The following is a 21,189-nucleotide window of genomic DNA, read 5'->3' as shown; positions in this document are numbered from 1 at the left end:
CCAACAATAAAGGAAGGAAAGTTAGAAAGAATAATACATTTTAGATGAAAGAAAATAAGCACATTGAGCTTGACTGAATAACAAACAAGTGGAGCTCTCAAGCTGGAAACTGAAGTTCAACATTTACTATATGGGTGGGAGTTGTCTGAAAGAGGTACTCACTGAAGCCAAAAAAACAGATAACATTACAAGGAAAAAAGTCTAGATTAAGAAAAATGTATAAGGCAAATACTTAATAAAGAAGTTGACCTTGTAAATGAAAAGAAAAGTTGCTAGAATATATAGGAGAACCAGGAGGACTACAAAGTTATAAGGAAAAGCAAGGAGGAAAAGGGATTCACAGTGTCAAATCTGAAGAATTAAAAAGCAAAAACTAATACTAAAAAAAGTCTCCATTTGGCAGTTCAGAAGGTCACTGGTAACAACAGAGAGAATGATTTTACTGAAAAAGAAGGTAGAAAAATTGAAATAGGCATATTGCTTTTTCTTTGGGCTGTGGGTAATACCAAAAAAGGCCGGGGATGGGAAGGGCAGGAGGTGACAGAAAGAATAAGGAAAGGTGGTTTGGGGTTTGCTTTTTTGTTTTTTAGGCCAGTAAAGATGTTGTTAGGGGAGACTGAAATTAAAATGATAAAGGAGTGAACTAATGAACCTTATATTCTAAAGGGTAGCAGGGATAAAAGTAGTCATGAAAGCCTAACGGACACATCCCTGACACCAAATGGTACAGAGGAGGGGAAATTACACAATTTACAGATAAAAAAAAGCAAAGCTGAGGAAGCCTCTGTTTGATGGTCTTAACCTTCTCACACTTTTCAAAAAAAAAAAAAAAAAGTAAGTGAAATAACCTGCGAAGTCTGAGAGCAGTATGCTGTTGGGGGCTAGGAAAGAGGTAGAAAAGGGCTGAAATAGCCCCTGTAGGAAGTCAAGCAGAAAAGAATTGCTAACAAATATAAGTAAGTATTTTGGAGCACCCTTTAAAAGTTTTCTAAGACTTTTAAATTAATCATTTTTACTGCCTTAATGCGGTTCTACTCTTGTTCTGATACTTTGCTTAAATATCAAATTAGTATTTCATTACTCAAGAAATCCCTAGTATCTATTTTCTTAAGAACAAGTATTTGAGAGAACTACATAAAGAACAAGAATTCTGGGGCTTCCCTGGTGGCGCAGTGGGTGAGAATCTGCCTGCCAATGCAGGGGACACGGGTTCGAGCCCTGGTCTGGGAAGATCCCACATGCCGCGGAGCAACTAGGCCCGTGAGCCACAATTACTGAGCCTGCGCGTCTGGAGCCTGTGCTCCGCAACAAGAGAAGCCACGATAATGAGAGGCCTGCGCACCGCGATGAAGAGTGGCCCCCGCTTGCCGCAACTAGAGAAAGCCCTCGCACAGAAACGAAGACCCAACACAGCCATAAATAAAAAATAAAAAAAAAAAGAACAAGAATTCTAAACCTAGAAATGGCTATACCTTCTGACAGTTGCTCACTTATTATTATTATTAAAAATTAAAATTCCCTGGGAAGATACAAATGATGATCATCTTTAATATTTTGGAGCTTCAGAAGTTACAGAAAGAAGTGTCTCTTTCCTTTACACTGAAATTTTTCCAATTACATAATTCATATTTAGGTATTTTATATGTAGTACAACTTCAGTGGGACATTTAAAAATATACGGTATAGCATATATTCAAAAGAATATTGTTGCCATAAAAACAGTCACCTTAGAAAGCTTTATACTTATTCCTAGAATGCTGCCATTGCATAAAAAGCTTTGGGATTCAACTTTTGGAACTCCTTATAAGTCTTAACACAATCTTCATAATACTGTCAAAAGTGACAAATCTTCATTCATTTAATATAGGTTTGCTCTGGGGATGTTTTTGGTGATAATTAGATGACTTACGGTATTTATTAAAAATACCATTCTGAGCAAAAAGTGTGACTATAAAGCATGAAACAAATTTTCTTATGCTGCTTATGATGACACCATCAGTAAAATATATTTATAGCTACATTCCCCTCCTCCACAGTGCCTGCTCTGTGGGTTACCACTCATATGTTCTAGTATGTTGGGTAAAAATAAAAGTTCAATCATTTTATAGCCATACTTCCTACTATTATAGATGATACAAAAAGCTCTGATAGTTTCTAAGAGTCAAAATTATTGAATATTTGAAAGTAGTCACAGTACTCTTATTTTTAAATTTAGCTAGTTGTTATTCAATGCCCTATCTTTTACTATACTATACTGAAAATGCACATTACCCCCTTGGAATATACCTGATACCAGCCTACTCAGTCAGTTGTCTATACCTGCTACACATACATAAACACATGCACAACCTTTTTTTTTTTTTTTTTCAGATATTTCCCAAGTGCTTACATTCACACTTGTTGTATCCTGTATGGAAGTATTTGTATGTAATGGATATCCTGTATTTTATTTTTTATTTTTTATTATTATTTTTAACATCTTTATTGGAGTATAATTGCTTTACAATGGTGTGTTAGTTTCTGCTTTATAACAAAGTGAATCAGTTATACATATACATATGTTCCCATATCTCTTCCCTCTTGCATCTCCCTCCCTCCCACCCTCCCTATCCCACCCCTCTAGGTGGTCACAAAGCACAGAGCTGATCTCCCTGTGCTATGCGACAACCATATTTTTTTTTATTTAAATTCCGCTACTTTTTTTTTTCTTTAAATTTATTTATTTATTATTTATGGGTGTGTTGGGTCTTCGTTTCTGTGCAAGGGCTTTCTCTAGTTGCGGCAAGTGGGGGCAACTCTTCATCGCGGTGCGCGGGCCTCTCATTATCGTGGCCTCTCTTGTTGCGGAGCACAGGCTCCAGACGCGCAGGCTCAGTAATTGTGGCTCACGGGCCTAGTTGCTCTGCGGCATATGGGATCTTCCCAGACCGGGGCTCAAACCCGTGTCCCCTGCATTGGCAGGCAGATTCTCAACCACTGCGCCACCAGGGAAGCCCGACAACCATATTTTTTAATTCCCTGTATACATATTTTTTTCCTAATTTGTCACCTGAATATTATGTCAGCTTTGCCTCCAGATGAGCCCTAGGACAGTCTTCCCAACAGTAGCCATACACTTCCTTCAGTTCTTCTTTGAAAAACAGTCTAATCCCACTTGGCTGCCTTGAGCCCGACTTGGCTCAAACTTAACTAAAATTGCTCCACCCCACCTTCTACTTCCAAAACAAAAGAAATAACTAAAAAGCATAATTTTTTCCTATGTTCATAAGAAGCTTCGATCACTTTTAAAGCTCTACCTCTGACAATTATTCAACTTTGCCTTTATTCTCTTCAAAAGTCTCAATTATTAACTCAGCAATTAAGACTATCCCTATTCTAAAAGTTGTACACATGAACTAAGAAATGCCCAAGAAAAAGTTTAATCAGCCATCTTGATTTTTCAAGGCAATCTCAAATTTGCCATTGCTGAGTCATCTCTTTGACCATAAGCCTTGTTTTTGATTCAGAAAAAACATATGTTGACATAAAGTGTTTACACTTAAGGGGAAGAGTTAAGGTACATTCTAGGGAAAGGTCAGTGAATGTCTACCCAGGTGTGAAAACTGGAATAGAAGAAAATCAAAATAATTCATTTTATGGAGAAAGAAGCAGAGGCCCAAAGAGGACAAATGGCCTACCCAAGTTTACACATCTGAGTGGCAGAACCAACACCAGTATCCAAGTCTCCTGATTCCAAGTTCAAAGCTTTTCTACTTTATCCATTCTTTCAAATTACTAAACAGGGCTATACTAAGTGAAAAGAGCCAGACACAAAAAATTACATATTGTATGATTCCGTTAATGTCAAATTTCTAGAAACGGCAAAACTATAGAGACAAAATACAGACGAGGGGTTGCCTGGAGCTGGGGGGTAGGAACACGGGTTGGGCAAACGGGCAAAAGGGAGCTTTCTGTAAGGTGAAAGTGTTCTAAAATTGGATTGTGATAACTGTTGTACAGCTGTATAAATTTATAAAAACTTGTGAATTTTATGGTATATAAATTATACTTCAATAAAGCTATCCAAAAAATTACTATGAAATAAGTCAGATTTTAGCTTTACATCTGTGGAGTTCTCAAAAAATTTTATGTCAAATAGCATCAGTAAAACACGAGGAAAACAGCCTTTTTTCCAAACTTCAGATCCTTTCCCTTTAGAATTTCCAAAAGTTAGGTACCATACTTTCTAACCCTACATTTGCCATAGAAAGAGAAAGTGACAGGTACTATGCAAATATACACAGAAGAAATGTGCACGATTCTTGTGAAAATACTTTAGTTATTGATCACTATTTCCTTTTAGGTAGGATTCTGCATGGCTCTAAGTGAACCTCTGTAGACAGTTATAGAATAGAGGATGTGCTCTTTTATCTGTTATCTGACAAACTGCTCCAGAACAGAATTCTTTGGTGATTTCATTTTCACCATTATAATTTGTGCCATTATAAGCACTAATAAGAGTCCTTTCATTAAGAGGAACCATTCCTAATTGCATATTAGCAAGTTTCTTTAGTTTATTATTTGTACATCCTTATTAGGTATACATCTCTTCAGCCTACTCAGCACAACGAGCATAGTCTTCATTTACTTACAAATTAAAAATAACATTACATCACTCATTCTATGAATGCTTTACACCTATAAGTATCAAGCTGATACTTCTACTGTTTGGACCTTAAAAATAAACAGTTTTAATTAGTGAAGGCCCAGATGTCTGTAATCACGTCAGAGGAAGCAGTCAGGATTACTCAGTAAACCTACATTTCTCATGGCTGAGGGTCATTTTACCAATGCTAAGGAAAGACCTTTTGGCCTGAAAGCTTCAACTACCACCCTCCTAAACCCTAGAGTTTCACTAAACTTTCTAAAAGAGAAAGAAAGGGGGTTACAGTCAAGATGGCAGCGGAGGAGGACTCAGAGTTTGCATCTCCCCACAACTAGGGCACCTGCTAGATGCTGGTGGGGGACCTCAACACCCAAGGAGATGGGACAAATCCCCAAGCGACCGGGTAGGACATGGGGGGACCGAGGGGGGAGGAAAAGTGTGGGCCGGACAGGACCGGTGCCCCTGAGGGGTGGCTGGGAGGGGGGAGGGTTTCTTACACCTAGAAGGACCCTCAGGGGCTTGGAGGATCAGGGTGAGCGTGCCTATCATTTCCCCCGCCCAGTCAGCCCCAGGAAGCCTGCGGGGCTCCCAGGCCGGGTCCTCCGCCCTCCAAGGCCCCCCTCTGGGCCACGTTGGTCCTAGGGGTGTAGGAGGGAGGCAGGGGAAGAAGAGGAGAGGCGGATTAGGGAGGGGCCCTCCAGGATCAGAGGATCAGGGGAGGTGTGGACGGCATTTCCCCTGCCCACTCGGGCCCCAGGAAGACTGCTGGGCTCTGGGGCCTTGCCCCCTCCATACTCTGGGGCCCCCTCTGGCCTCGTGGGTTCTAGGGGCATGGGCGGGAGGGAGGAAGGGGGAAGAGTAGGAGAGGCGGACAGGGGGACCCTCGAGGGCCGGGGGATCAGGGGAAGTGCTGCAGGCATTCCCCCCAGCCGCTCGGCCCCAGGAAGCCTGTTGGGCTTCTGGGTCTGGTCCCCTGCCTCTCAGGACCCCTCCGGCCACATGGGTCTTAGGAGCATAGGAGGAAGGGAGGGGGGGAAGAAGAAGAGAGGCCAACGGGGGGTGCCCTCCAGATCGGAGGATCAGGGGGGAACACACCTAGCATTTCCCCACCCACTTGGGCCCAGTGAGCTGCTGGGGTTCTGGACCTGGTCCTCTGCCCTCCAAGGCCAAAGGCACTCCTGGGTCCCTCCTGCTGCCTTGAGCCTAAGCCCCATCCCCCACATCCCCCAGAGCCTTTTCGGGCCCTGTGGGTCCTAAGCATAGGTCCCACCCACTGCCTAAACCTCACCCCTGCCTAAGCCCCACCACCCACAGTCAAGGCCTTTTCTGGCTTTTTTTTTTTCTCCTCTTTTTTACTATTATGGCTCTGTTTTACCTTCCAGTTATTGGTTCATCTATATTTTTACTTTTTCATTCTTTCTAACATATCTGTTACTTGTCTAACCTTATTTTATTTTTAACTCTTTGTTATTGTTCTGCTCCTTTTTTTTCATTCCTTTCTTCTTTTTTTTTCTTTTCTTGCCACCCCACGTGGCTTGCGGGATCTTGGTTCATGAGCCAGGGGTCAGGCTGGAGCTCCTCCGATGGGAGCTCCGAGACCGAACCACTGGACTAACAGAGAACCTCAGACCCTAGGGAATAGTCATCGGAGTGAGGTCTCCCAGAGGTCCTCACCTCAGCACCAAGACCCAGCTCCACCCAACAGCCTAGGAACTCCAGTGCTGGAAGCCTCAGGCCAAACAACCAGTAAAACAGGAACACAACCCCACCCACCAAAAAAATATTTTAAAAAATGAGACAGCAAAATAACGGAGCAAGGTAAAAACCTACAAGACCAAATAAGTGAAGAGGAAATAGGCAATCTACCTGAAAAAGAATTCAGAGTAATGATAGTAAAGATGATCCAGAATCTCGGAAATAGAATGGAGGCACAGATTGAGAAAATACAAGAAATGTTTAACAAAGATCTAGAAGAACTAAAGAACAAACAAACAGAGATGAACAACACAATAACGGAAATGAAAAATACACGAGAGGGAATCAATAACAGAATAACTGAGGCAGAAAACGAGTAAGTGAGCTGGAAGACAGAATGGTGGAAATAACTGCTGAGGAGCAGAATAAAGAAAAAAGAATGAAAAGAATTGAAGACAATCTCAGAGACCTCTGAGACAACACTAAACGCACCAACATTCGAATTATACGGGTCCCAGAAAAAGAGAAAAAGAAAGGATCTGAGAAAATATTTGAAGAGATTATAGTGGAAAACTTCCCCTAACATGGGAAAGGAAACAGTCACCCAAGTCCAGGAAACGCAGAGAGTCCCACACAGGATAAACCCTAGGAGAAACACACCAAGACACATATTAATCAAACTAAGAAAAATTAAGTTCAAAGAAAAAATATTAAAAGCAGCAAGGGAAAAGCAAAAAATAACATAGAAAGGAATCCCCATAGGGTGATCAGCTGATTTTTCAGCAAAAACTCTGCAGGCCAGAAGGGAGTGGGAGGATATACTTAAAGGGATGAAAGAGAAAAACCCACAAGCAAGATTACTCTACCCAGTAAGGATCTCATTCAGATTCAACAGAGAAATCAAAAGCTTTACAGACAAGCAAAAGTTAAGAGAATTCAGCACCACCAAACCAGCTTTCAGCAAATGCTAAAGGAACTTCTTTAGGCAGGAAACACAAGAGAAGAAAAAGACCCACAAAAACAAACCCAAAACAATTTAAAAAATGGTAATAGGAATATACATATCAATAATAACCTTGAATGTAAATGGATTAAATGCTCCAACCAAAAGACACAGACTGGCTGAATGGATACAAAAACAAGACCCATATACATGCGGTCTACAAGAGACCCACTTCAGACCTAGGGACACATACAGAATGAAAGTGAAGGGATGGAGAAAGATACTCCATGCAAATGGAAATCAAAAGAAAGCTGGAGTAGCTTTCTTTTACTCGTATCAGACAAAATAGACTTTAAAATAAAGACTGTTACAAGAGATAACGAAGGACACTGCAAAATGATCAAGGAATCAATCCAAGAAGATGTAACAATTATAAATATTTATGCACCCAACACAGGAGTACCTTGATACATAAGGCAAATGCTAACAACCATAAAAGGGGAAATCAACAGTAACACAATAATAGTAGGGGAGGTTAATACCCCACTTACACCAATGGACAGATCATCCAAACAGAAAATAAATAAGGAAACACAAGCTTTAAATGACACAACAGACCAAAGAGATTTAATATTTATAGAACATTCCACCCAAAAGTCACAGAATACACTTTCTTCTCAAGTGCACACAGAACATTCTCCAGGATAGATCACATCTTGGGTCACAAATCAAGCCTCAGAAAATTTAAGAAAATTGAAATCGTATCAAGCATCTTTTCTGAACACAACGCTATGAGACTGGAAATCAATTACAGGAAAAAAAAAACTGTAAAAAACACAAATACACGGAGGCTAAATAGTGCACTACTAAATAGCCAAGAGATCGCTGAAGAAATCACAGAAGAAATAAAACAATGCATACAAACAATGACAATGAAAACACGATGACCCAAAACCTGTGGGACACAGCAAAAGCAGTTCTAAGAGGGAAGTTTATGGCAATTCAATCTCACCTCAAGAAACAAGAAAAATCTCAAATAAACAATCTAACCTTACACCTAAAGCAACTAGAGAAAGAAGAACAAAGAAAACCCAAGTCAGTAGAAGGAAAGAAATCATAAAGCTCAGAGCAGAAATAAATGAAATAGAAACGAAGAAAACAATAGCAAAGATCAATAAAACTAAAAGTTGGTTCTTTGAGAAGATAAACAAAACTCATAAACATTTAGCCAGACTCATCAAGAAAAAAAGGGAGAGGACGCAAATCAATAAAATCAGACATGAAAAAGGAGAAATCACAAGTGACACTGCAGAAATACAAAGGATTATTAAGAGACTACTACAAACAACTATATCCCAATAAGATGGACAACCACAAAGAAACGGACAAATTCTTGGAAAGGTACAATTTTCCAAGACTGAACCAGGAAGAATTAGAAAATATAAACAGACCTATCAAAAGTAATGAAATTGAAACTGTAATTAAAAATCTTCCAACAAACAAAAGTCCAGGACCAAATGGCTTCACAGGCAAATTCTATCAAACATTTAGAGACGAGCTAACACCTATCCTTCTCAAACTCTTCCAAAAAAGTGCAGAGGGAGGAACTCTCCAAAATTCTTTCTATGAAGCCATCATCACCCTGATACCAAAACCAGAAAAAGATATCACAAAAAAAGAAAATTATAGACAAATATCACTCATGAACGTAGATGCAAAAATCCTGGACAAAATACTAGCAAACAGAATCCGACAACATATTAAAAGGATCATACACCATGATCAAGTGGGATTTATCCCAGGAACGCAAGGATTCATCAATATACACAAATCAATCAATGTGAAACACCATATTAACAAATTAAGGAATAAAAACCATATGATCATCTCAATAGACTCACAAAAAGCTTTTGACAAAATTCAACACCCATTTATGATAAAAACTCTCCAGAAAATGGGCATAGAGGGAACTTACCTCAATATAATAAAGGCCATATATGACAAACCCACAGGAAACATCATACTCAATGGTGAAAAACTGAAAGCACTTCCTCTAAGATCAAGAACAAGACAAGGATGTCCACTCTCGCCACTCTTACTCAACATAGTTTTGGAAGTCCTAGCGACAGCAATCAGAGAAGAAAAAGAAATAAAAGGAACACAAATTGGAAAAGAAGAAGTAAAACTGTCACTGTTTGCAGATGATATGATACTATACATGAAAATCCTAAAGATGCCACCAGAAAACTACCAGAATTAATCAATGAATTTGGTAAGGTTGCAGGATACAAAATTAATGCACAGAAATCTCTGGCATTCCTATACACTAACAATGAAAAATCAGAAGAAGAAATTAAGGAAAACAATCCCATTTACCATCACAAAAAAATAATAAAATACCTAGGAATAAACCTACCTAAGGAGGCAAAAGACTTGTACTAAGAAAACTATAAAACACTGATGAAAGAAATCAAAGATGACATAAACCGATGGAGAAATATACCATGTTCTTGGACTGGAAGAATCAGTATTGTGAAAAAGACTATACTACCCAAAGCAATCTACAGGTTCAATGCAATCCCCATCAAATTACCAATGGCAGTTTGTACAGATTTAGAACAAAAAATGTTACAATTTGTATGGAAACACAAAAGACCCTGAATAGCCAAAGCATTCTTGAGAAAGAAAAATGGAGCTGGAGGAATCAGGGTCTCCGACTTCAAACTATACTACAAAGCTACAGTAATCAACACAGTATGGTGCTGGCACAAAAACAGAAATATAGATCAATGGTACAGGATAGAAAGCCCAGAGATAAATCCAAGCACATATGGTTACCTAATTTATGACAAAGGAGGCAAGAACATACAGTGGAGAAAAGACAGCCACTTCAATAAGTGGTGCTGGGAAAACTAGACAGCTACATGTAAAAGAATGAAATTAGAACACTCCCTAACACCATACACAAAAATAAACTCAAAATGGATTAAAGACCGGACACTATAAATCTCTCAGAGGAAAAACATTCTTTGACATAAACCACTGCAAGATCTTTTTTGACCCACCTCGTACAGTAATGGAAGTAAAAACAAAAATAAACAAATGGGACCTAATGAAACTTAAAAGCTTTTGCACAGCAAAGGAAATCATAAACAAGACAAAAAGACAACCCTCAGAATGGGAGAAAATGTTTGCAAACAAAGCAACAGACAAAGGATTTATCTCCAAAATATACAAATAGCTCATGCAGCTCAATATCAAAAAAACAAAAAACCCAATTAAAAAATGGGCAGAAGACCTAAATAGACATTTCTCCAAAGAAGACATACAGATGGCCAAGATGCATATGAAAAGAAGCTCAACTTCACTAATTATTAGAGAAATGTAAATCAAAACTACAATGAGGTATCACCTCACACCAGGTAGAATGGCCATCATCAAAAAATCTACAAACAATGAATGCTGGAGAGGGTGTGGAGAAAAGGGAACCCTTTTGCATTGTTGGTGGGACTGTATATTGATACAGCCACTATGGAGAACAGTATGGAGGTTCCTTAAAAAACTAAAAATAGACCATATGACCCAGCAATCCCACTATTTGGTATATACCCTGAGAAAACCATAATTCAAAAGGACACATGCACCCCAGTGTTCACTGCAGCACTATTTACAATAGCCGGAACATGGAGACAGCCTAAATGTCCAATGATAGATGAATGGATAAAGAAGATGTGGTACATATATATACAATGGAATATTACTCAGCCATAAAAAGAAACAAAATTGGGTCATTTTAGAGATGTGGTTGGACTTAGAGTCTGTCATACATAGTGAAGTAATAAGCCAGAAAGAGAAAAACAAATATCGTATATTAACACATATACGTGGAATCTTGAAAAATGGTACAGATGAACCTATTTGTAGGGCAGGAATAGAGCAGTAGAGAACGGACATGTGGACACAGGGTGGGCAAGGGGAGGGTGGGACGAATTGGGAAATTAGGTTTGACATAAATACACTACCATGTGTAAAACAGATAGCTAGTGGGAACCTGCTTGTATAGCACAGGGAGCTCAGCTCAGTGCTGTGACGACCTAGGTGGGTGGGATGGGGGGGATGGGAAGGAGGTCCAAGAGGGAGGGGATATAGGTATACAAATAGCTGATTCACTTCATTGTACAACAGAAACTAACACAACCTTTTAAAGCAATTTTACTCCAATAAAAAAACAAAAAATATATATATATATACACACACACATATACAATAAATAAATAAATAAGAAAGAAATATCTGAAACTTATAAAAAGAAAACAAAATATTTTGCCTGGCTTAAGCTGTACTTTTAAAGAACAGATTTTCTCAAAATTACAATCTTTTGCCATTTGGTAACTGACTGAATTAAGTAGTTATTCACAAAACTCAAGACACACAAAAAATAACAATCTCTACTGAATACATCTCTTTCAGGTATAAGTACAATTCCATGTGTTAAAGAAATCGAATCAGTCAGATCTCTAATGATTAGAGTCCTAATTATCAAACATACACTTTCTCCTTGTGAACTTTCCACAATAACTGGCTTAAATCTGCTAAAACTACTGCCATGAATGGAGAACACTGCTGTTCATTTTAGTTTCAGAGCTGGTTCTCTTCAGTGGACACAGGTTTTTATTGTTTGGGACTTTTTTTTTTTTTTTTACATTATGTTATTGCAATGAGGGACACGAAGAAGGTGAAGAGATATTCTAAAAACAATTCCTTGTATTCAGAAACTCCATAGATGAAGACTCCATAGATGAAGACAGAAATAACAGAGGAGGCATGAGACTGCATTCCAAGAACCTGGAAGAAGGGATTACCATATACGAAACAGTAAGGAGAACAATAATGTGACTGATACAGGACCCTTAACAATGAACCAACATCTCCCATACCCCTTTTTATACGGAGTTACAAAATCATTTTTAATAAATAATATTGAACCCCACATCAACTGAATTTCTTCAAGTCTCTTGCCTACTGCTGCAAAAGAAAATGAAATCATTATAATAAACTTAATTGTAACATAAAAGCTAATGTTGTACTGGGAAACGTTCTATGAACTCTAAAGGAAAAAAAACCCTACAAAGATGGTAAACTCCCACATTTTCCACCACTGTTGGGAGAGGAAAGACAACAAACAGGGAGAAGAAGGAAGTGGACGGAGAGGAAAAAACTGAAGAAGAAATCTCCCTCAGCTCCAAATAAGGCAGGCTCATCAACCAGTACACCCCCTCTCTCAACCCCCCTCCCTTCACTGACTGTCCCAAAGCTACAAACTATATTTTTCCACCTTTACTACTTTATCAAGATATTACAACAAATTATATTTTAAAAATTATACAAGTGATTTTAGAAACTAGATTATGGAATGTTAAGTTATTTAATAACATTGGTATGCTTTTACAGTTTGATGGTTTGTAAATATCATTTTTTTTACTACAGGCAAATTTACTCTGGCTCTGGGTATTAATGGCATATTAAATGGCATTTATCTCATCTAAGGGATATAATGTAAATAACCAGCCATAAATTAGTATAAATTTAAAACTCATTCATGGTTCATTAACAGTCTTAAATGAATATTTACAGACACAAAACAGGTTCATTTTAGTTGTATATTTGAGGTAAATCAAATAGAACAATCTCCCATTTTCACTTTACTTTTGTTCATTTATAATCAGAAAGTTACAGCATTTAAAGTTCATATCATGTAATGCTTCTCATAACTCAGACTGTAAAATAAACATGAGCTTAATTTCCCATTTACATCTAAGATTAGTATCAACACTTTATTATTTATTTTGTAATGTGAACTTTATTTACACTAACCAGTCACAGAGGCTGTGACAAGTAGAAATGCTAAGTCTGATCTTCTTAACATAAATGTTAAGTCACGTTTACTCAGTTTATCCCTGAATCAGTTTAATTAAAAAAAAATCCAAGTTCTAAGATATAACAAATATAGGGAGCATTTCAGTAGTGATCTCCAAAGTTTTATTCCAGTGCTTTAATGAAGAGGTTATACTACAGACCAGTGCAAAAGAGAACGACGGCAAAGGCAAGTTTGAACTACATCTGTACTAGCCTTATATTGATATAATTTGTCAATTTTTTAAAAAACTTAAAATTCAAAACACATTTCCCTTTCGCATGTCATTTTCTCACAAAAAAACTATCACAAAAGATATTTTTTAAATGTAGTAAATGAGTGTGGTATTGGGTTTTAGCAAATAAAGTCTATTTTTTTAAAAACGTAAATGAAATTAACCCTATAGCTCTACTTTCTGTAAAGAGTATGAATAACTCTTAGATTGAAATACATGGCATAAACCCCTTGGGCCCTTATGTGCTCTTCTTCCATTAAAAAGAAAATCTACAGTATTGTATAGTCTAAGCTATATGTTTAGAATATTGTACAGATTGATATAAAGCCATTTAATCAAGGAAGAAAAAGCTATGCCACGTGAATGATATGATTCATTTTATTGGTTTGATTCCTAATTATTCCAAGGAGAAAACTGTGGGATGATGGAGGGTGGCTGGAGAAGGGGAGATGTAGGCAGAAGAGTAGAATGTAGAGAGAAAGGAAGGTTGAGACTTGAGATTAATCTGTTTATATATATATATATATATATACCTATATATATATACACATATATATACATATATATATATATATATATCTTAAATGCATACACATCCCCATATAACATTCTTCTGTTCGGAATTTTAAAAGGGTTTTTTTAAAAAAAATCAGTTGTAAACATCTCTTACTTTTAAACATGTTTTTCTCATTATAACAAACTACAATTTAATAACAATTCAAACTGCAAAACCATATACTATTTGGTACAGAAATATAAGCCAGAGAATCATCAAGAGGAGAACAAAGGGAAGTCTTGTAGCAGTCCTCTAAATCCTACACCTACTATACTACTGTTGACTGCAGAAGACTGGAAGTTGATGTTTCATCTGAAAAGTACCAATAGGACCAGTACTGAAGCAGAGTAGAAAATTACTATAAAAGCAATACTTCTGGTTTCAGAGTTGTTTAGAATCTTAGTTTTGTTTTATTTTTAAGTAAAGAAACTTATTTACATGTTTATTTTTATATTTACTCTTATGATTATGAAATGAAAACACTTTCTTTTGCTTTTATAAATGTGCTATAATATGAAATGGGTGTGTTCACCATTTAATTAAACCAAGAGATTTACTAAAATGTACTTTATAGTAAATCAAAAATAATCATTAAAGAAATGAAAAAAGATATATAAAAATATTCTAGAATGTCTTATAAAACTGATTAATTTACAGCATTAACCCCTTTAATATAGTAAACACCTCACTATTCCGTATCTTACAGATATTTTAATTTTTTTCAAAGAATCTATTTTTTATTTTAGCAGCACTGAAATTCTATTTACACAATGAAGAGCAATGGCGAACAACCAACCAAACCACTACCCTCAGAAAATGAAATATTCCATTGATTTTAACATACACACTATCAATTCTACCCTTGAATTTGAAGAATATGTGAACTGTGAGAAGTAAAATCAAAATCGAACTGATTACAGTTCAAAAACCTAAATAAAGTGCCATAGATCAAAAAATAACTGCTTCATATTCAAAGGCACAAGTTCAACTTCACAGATCCTCTGGGCTCACTGCATTATACTGCAGGAGAGAGAGGTTAAGAAGTGACCTTGGGATCCTGCTCTCCAGATGTCTGAAGGACCCATTTCTTTATTAAAAGTATCTCTACTTTTCATAAATACCTAGCTTACTACACACTTGATGTCTTGGCTCTTATAAGACTCTACCTGAAGCTCTTTTGAAATTTTAGGACTGTAGATATTATAAAGAAAAAATTTAAGAAGATGCAACATGCACAAAGGGTCAACATATACTCCTTCCTTTCTGATGCAATGCACAAGAAGGTTAAGAAACTACTATCATACACCCTTAAGTTTGGGGGCATATTTTCAGAGATTTTAAATGAGAAATTCAATAAACGTTACACATTTACTTCCCATTATTTCAGATCATGAAAGAAATTTTTAACTAATTTGTAATATAATATATATATATATATATATGTATATATATATATGCTCCACAAATAACTATCTACAGATATACATCCATGTAAAAATTCCCTTATTCTTTTAACTAAAAATTAAGTTTATGTTTCTTCTGGTCATAAAAATCCAGTTTGGGGTGTTTTAAAAGTTCAAACATATATTAAGCCATGCTTTGCTTTGGCACTAGCTCCCCCTCCAGACCAACCTACTGATATAACTGCACTTAAAAAAATAAACAAGTAAGAAACACAAGTTTTTCCAAGCCACTAGCAATTTCAAAATTCACCACTTTTAAAGACACTCCAATTCCTTAAAATAACTAGTTAAAATTTGTAACCAAACACTGTAGAATGTAATCAGAGGAACTGTTTTTTCAATTCCATATGTCTCAAATAAAACTGACTTGTAGGAAAACAACTTCAAGTGACTTTCAATTTAAGAACATCCTAAAATACAATCTATATAATGCTATATTTTATGGAAATTATTTTGAATCACTAGCCTAATAAACCACAACATACTCTTCATGTTAACTCACTACTTGATCAAAGACACATTTTGCATGTTTCTGCAATCTATGCAACTTTCATTCCAGCTGTTCAGCAATTCAAGAATTCTCAGTTTATAAAGCAGGAAAAGGAAAATTCATGCCTCCAAACCATCCTTCTATGTTCCTTAAATCCTATTCATTTCTAAGTCCCTGCATTTTTACATACTAAGCTGTAAAATCACAATTTCAAATGTTTGAATTCCCACCCTATCCCTACTATTGTAGTAGTTATAAATCAAGTAATTAAGACTCTCTATATACATTTTATGGTATATTTCACAAGGTTAGCAATGTATGCAGCCTTATTATACGGCATAGGATTTTAGGTTAATTTTAAGTTATTTTGAAGAAGAGAGAATACAGCTTATACTTCAGTAAAACTCTATAGTGCTGCAAATTTCTCTCCTAAAATGTTTCTTATATGATGCACCCTTTAAAAGAAGTATGCATAAAGACAAAATTTAATCAAGAAAATAAATATGCACTTAACCCCAAGAATAACAGGGGGAAAAGAAACTATAATTAAACCTTGCCTGCAGTTTCTAAAGAGAGCCAAGCCAAAGTTCAATCAGTTACTTGTGATGAGTTTAATTGTAAACTGATAGAAAACTTTTGTAGAAATTTGGTCTGCGTTCCCTTGAGGTTTGGGGTTTCTTTAGGAGATTCTGGCTTTCCCAGGTCCACTTTCTTTAGTTGGCTTAAGTCAACTGTAAATTAATTCAAACATGGCAAGAAGAAACAACACCTCTCCCTGCCTCTATCCAAGGCCTCAATCAAAAGTCTAATATACAGCAAAACGCTAAAGCTCACCAGGGATAAATTTTAACCATGACACTGCCATTTAACTTAAGAAATACACTGCGTCTCCGACGTTCGGTGTGGCTGAGGATTGCAAACCCCGCTGTGAGAGAAAAACAGGTGCTGCACACGACAGCCCACTCACTCTTGCAGGACAAACCTTTAACTAATAAACAGGGACTCATTTAACCTTCCCAAATAAGTTTAGATACTCTAAAGCCGCAAACTCATCATTTCCACATCAAACGGGGGTGCAGCGGCACTCACACCGTGCAGTGCCCTGGCACTGGCCCCTCGCCTGGAGCGGATCTTTGCACGGGTCCACTTCCCGATTTCCAGCCGAAGAACCCCTCACGAAAGCCCCTAACGCACAGGCATGCTCTTCCCCACTGTCTGTGACAACATGGAGCGAGTTGCTGGCGAAAGGGTAGGCAGGTGTAGAGGAGAGAAGAGGGACACCTCCCACCCCCGCCCCCATCCCTTCTCCTCTCCTCGGCTTCGGCCCCTTCCCTAACCAAGGATGCTTGACGCCGAGGGCAGCCGCCGCGCCGCTCCACGTCCCGGCCGGGGCGGCAGGCGCCCCTAGCCCCCTGCCCGCGCCCCCCGGGCAGCGCAAAGGCACCCACCAGAGGGTCCCGGGGGCTCCCTCCCCACTTTCCCCGCAGCCGCTGGATAAGCAGCAGCAGTGGCAGCAACAGGCCCGGGGGTTGCCTGGGGAAAAAGAGCAGCGACGGCCGTCAGGCACCTCCCCGGAGCCTCCTGAGATCCCGCGCTTGCCCAGCCCCAGACCCCGAGACGTGCGGGGCCCGGCTCCCAAACGCCCCCTTACCCGAGGCGGTAGCAGAGGCGGTCTCCGCCGTTCCCCAGTCGCCGCCGCCGCCGCCGCTACAGCCCTCAGCCGCAGCTGCCCCGCGTTGGGGTAGTGGGAGGGGTGGCTGGGTGGAGGATGCTATTCCCGACTGAAGGGAGAGGAAGAAACGGAAACAGGAACCGCCGCCGCCGCCGCTGCTTAACGGAGCCTTCGGCGCCACTGACTGAGGGATAGCGCGAGGCGGCGCGAGCCAAGCAGTCGCTGACAGCGCGAGACCGAGCGCGAGCCGGGTCCCGGGTGCGCGACCCCGAGCAACGCCGGCCCCATTCCGCAAGGAAAGGAAGGGGACGAGTCGGCCGGGGGCTGGGAGGGGGCGGCGGTGGGCGGGGGCCTGGAGCGTAGGGAAGCCGGCTACTCCGGTCGGCCGGAGATAACACGCGCACGCGCCGGAACGGCTCTGACAACGAGCGCAGGCGGGGAAGCCTCGGCTAGAGCAAGCGTGCGCGCGCGAATGGGGGCGCGCGCCCCTCAGCGTTCCAGGCTTCTAGGAGAAGGCGCGCATGCGCTGGCCGCTGCCACCTACGGGGACCCCGGCATGTGCCAGGGCTTCTCCCTGCCCCCTTCTCGCCGCGCCCGTTGATAACGTAGCCGCAGCATCCACCGCCCGGCTGAGTTGCGGGCTACGGCGGGACCCGGAGACTTCCAGCAGGGCAGCAGCTGTGCGCGCGGGCGCCGGCTCCGACACGAGCGTAGGCCGCCCTCTACCGCCTGAAGGCCGGAGGCTAAAGGGGGCGCGAGTGCAGCCGGGCTCTCCACTCCCGGGAGCGCCACCTCCGGGGAATGCCGTATTCTCTACCGCCGGGAAACGGACCGGCCCGTGCCAGTTCTGCCCGCGGCCCTAAGGAGCACTGGTATTGGAGATGTGGAACAGGCTCCTTGCTACTTTTCAGGAGTGATCGCTGCTGCTCAGCCCCTGCAGCCCAGGTCTGGCCGCTCCGCTGCAGCTTGCAGCACGATCATAGAATGGCATCGCAGCCACATGCGACTAGCGAAGCCCTGTTTTATCTTGTGAGAGCTGGTCTTCCACATTCGCCCCGACAGAAAGACCCACCCCCCACCCCCCCGCCACGAGGGCCCGAGTTCGGTGCCTGGCCTCTCCCCCGACCCACGGCTGCAACAGCCCCTCCGAAGCGGAAGTTTATTCAGTACGGGAAAGAGAACATGGGGCGGGGGTGGGGGAGAGGGTTTTTCCCTAGGATGCTTCCTACCCGCTCGGACTCGGGAAATTCCTGGCGCCCGCGATGCAGAGCAGTGGGCCGAAGAGCTAGACCAGTCAAGCCCAGACGGCGAGCTGAGCCGGGGGACCTGAGCGCGCAGCCCAGGCACACAAAGTAGTCGCGGGCCGAGGCGGGGGTGCCATGGAGGCCAATCAGAGACGCGAGCACGTGAGTGGAGTGCGAGCCGGCCAATCAGAGGGTGGGAGGATGAGCTTCCCGTACCGAACTCTTCCCTGTAGCCCGCGGACCCAGATCCCAAGCCTGGGGTGCAATACCTCGAGAAAGGAAATGGTGCTCTAAAGACAAAAAAATTATTTCTCTAGACTTGGGTATTTTTAAGTAAATGCCTTAGGTACTTATCCCAGAGCAAAGAGTGGCAGCCTTTTGCATGCCGCGTATGAAAGGATCACAGAAAAGAGACTTAAGAGGTAGTGGTCTGCCAAGATTGCAATCTGCCTAAAAACACTAATAAATTTACGTTTATTGACACCTTTTTATAGGCCAGGAACGGTATTACAGAAATACAAATAAGATGCTGCTGATTCAAAGAAGAAAAAAGTTCCCTGTCCTCAAGAAGTTCAGTTTCCTCTGAAAGAGGTTTGCTGGACCTTATGACTGGTATTTATCCTCAGACCTTTAAACAAAAAGCTCTCAGCGAAGTGGTAGTTTCCAGTCATTTTTATGATTGTTATCTCCCTGTAAGAAGAGAAATTTGAGAGAAAAGTAGAGTGACTTATCTAAAGTCACACAAAAATATACAGGCAGAGCCAGAATGATACTCTAGCTCAGAGTTTAGACACCATCATTCAACCATCATTTATCTAACCCATGGTTGCTATCCTCCACTGAAGAGGTTTCTGCTCTAAGCTTATAAATTGAGCAAAATTCTGCTATAAGAGCCACATACTTTAGTTTTTGGAACTTATCAGAAATTTTAGGCTTATGCCATAGTAAGATAGATTAAGGCCAAAGTCTTATCAGTCAAACTCTAGGTAATTTTTAGAAGTCAGAGATGAGGTGGATATTTACTTTTTAATTTAAACAGCACTTTAAAAAAATATTTTAGCAAGCATGTTTAACTTTATAGCTTACCTTGTATAATATTTTAAGATCTCCAACTTCAAAGCTTTAATTTACATTTGCCTCAAAACATCTGGGTTTTTTAATCTGGGCTTCATTTTTCCTTTCCAAAAACCTAGGAATTGAAATATTTATATTCTCTACCTCCTTCTGCTAAAAAAAAATTAAAAATAAAAAATTGTGTCCAAGGAATGTTCGTCTAGGATTTAGTGCACTTTAATAGGGTGGCATAATATATATTGAAACACCAAATAACTTTGGTGTCTCTGAAATATACTCAGAAACTAGTTCTTCAGCAATTCGGATTGTGTTCTGTTGAGTCAGTGTGCGGCACAGCCTCTGACAGAACACTGTTAGCAAAGCCCTTTCCAGGACATGCCCAGCATGTAGATGCCACCTCAGAACTGGAAGTATCAGTTAAACAACTGATTTGTGAGAACCAATCTTTACACATTGAGGTCCAGGCCAATAATGAATTTCCAGAAAATTCCCAACAATTCCAGCTTTTAAAAAACACATTTCTTTTACTCTCACAAGAGAGATAATTACTGAAACTCTGCCTTCTTCTTGCTAGGTTAAATTTCTGACAGAGAAAATATCCCCAAAAGATTCTAAACATCTCCGGCTACCAGAAGACATCTCTGTCAAAGGCTGTTTTCTCCATAAGCTCCAGCCTCCCCCTCTGCTTCTAGGCCCTCTAGCTCTTCTTACCCCAGCTGCCTGCCTCTGCCTCTCATCATTCCTGTTTCTTATATTTGCCTGAGCAAGCAGAATTGCTCCACCACTTCCTCCACGGCTCCCTCACCAACTAGGTTTTACGCCTATCTCTGCTTATCTGAAAACTTACAGGCAAGTTCTGCTCAACAAAACATTGTACAGAACATTCTTCATGACATGTTGTACTGAGAACTAATAGAACCTTGTCAGTACATTATATTCTTTTTCATAAGCCTGCGTGAAATTCTTAGTCATCAACCAGAGCTGTGGAGTCTTGCGGATGGGGTGAGGAGGAATCAATCATTAGACAATGGAAGAGATCAACATGAAAGTTAGTGAGTACATGAGTGGCCATTTTATTGAGAGATTAGCTAGATCAAAGTTAATGAACTTGAATACTATCACATTTCCAAAATTTTGAACATTCATGTAGGAACTAGTTTGAAATTGACTACCATTTCATTAATGACTATAATAAAAACAATAGATGAGGTGTAATACTGCTGAGTGCCAGGCCCCATAATAAGCTCTTTACCTACGT

General features: G+C 40.0%; 1 protein-coding gene across 3 annotated transcripts in view; it reads right to left on the bottom strand.

Moving 5' to 3' along the window:
• FUT8 (fucosyltransferase 8) overlaps nucleotides 1-18,927 on the bottom strand; it is a 321,610-nt gene extending 302,683 nt beyond the window's left edge. For 2 of the 3 annotated variants that reach the window (XM_059915752.1, XM_059915751.1), the window contains exon 1: nucleotides 17,593-18,028. The gene's annotated coding sequence lies outside the window, so the exon portion shown is untranslated. Of the gene's footprint in view, nucleotides 1-17,592; nucleotides 18,029-18,842 lie in introns of those variants that run through there. The other variant, XM_059915753.1, reaches the window with a different exon arrangement.
• Between the last annotated feature and the right edge of the window lie 2,262 nt (nucleotides 18,928-21,189).

This window comes from Balaenoptera ricei, chromosome 2 (assembly GCF_028023285.1).
Source record: "Balaenoptera ricei isolate mBalRic1 chromosome 2, mBalRic1.hap2, whole genome shotgun sequence".
Taxonomy (NCBI): Eukaryota; Metazoa; Chordata; class Mammalia; order Artiodactyla; family Balaenopteridae; genus Balaenoptera; species Balaenoptera ricei.
Note: the sequence above shows the minus strand (reverse complement) of the source record. Positions and strands in the feature narration are given on the sequence as shown.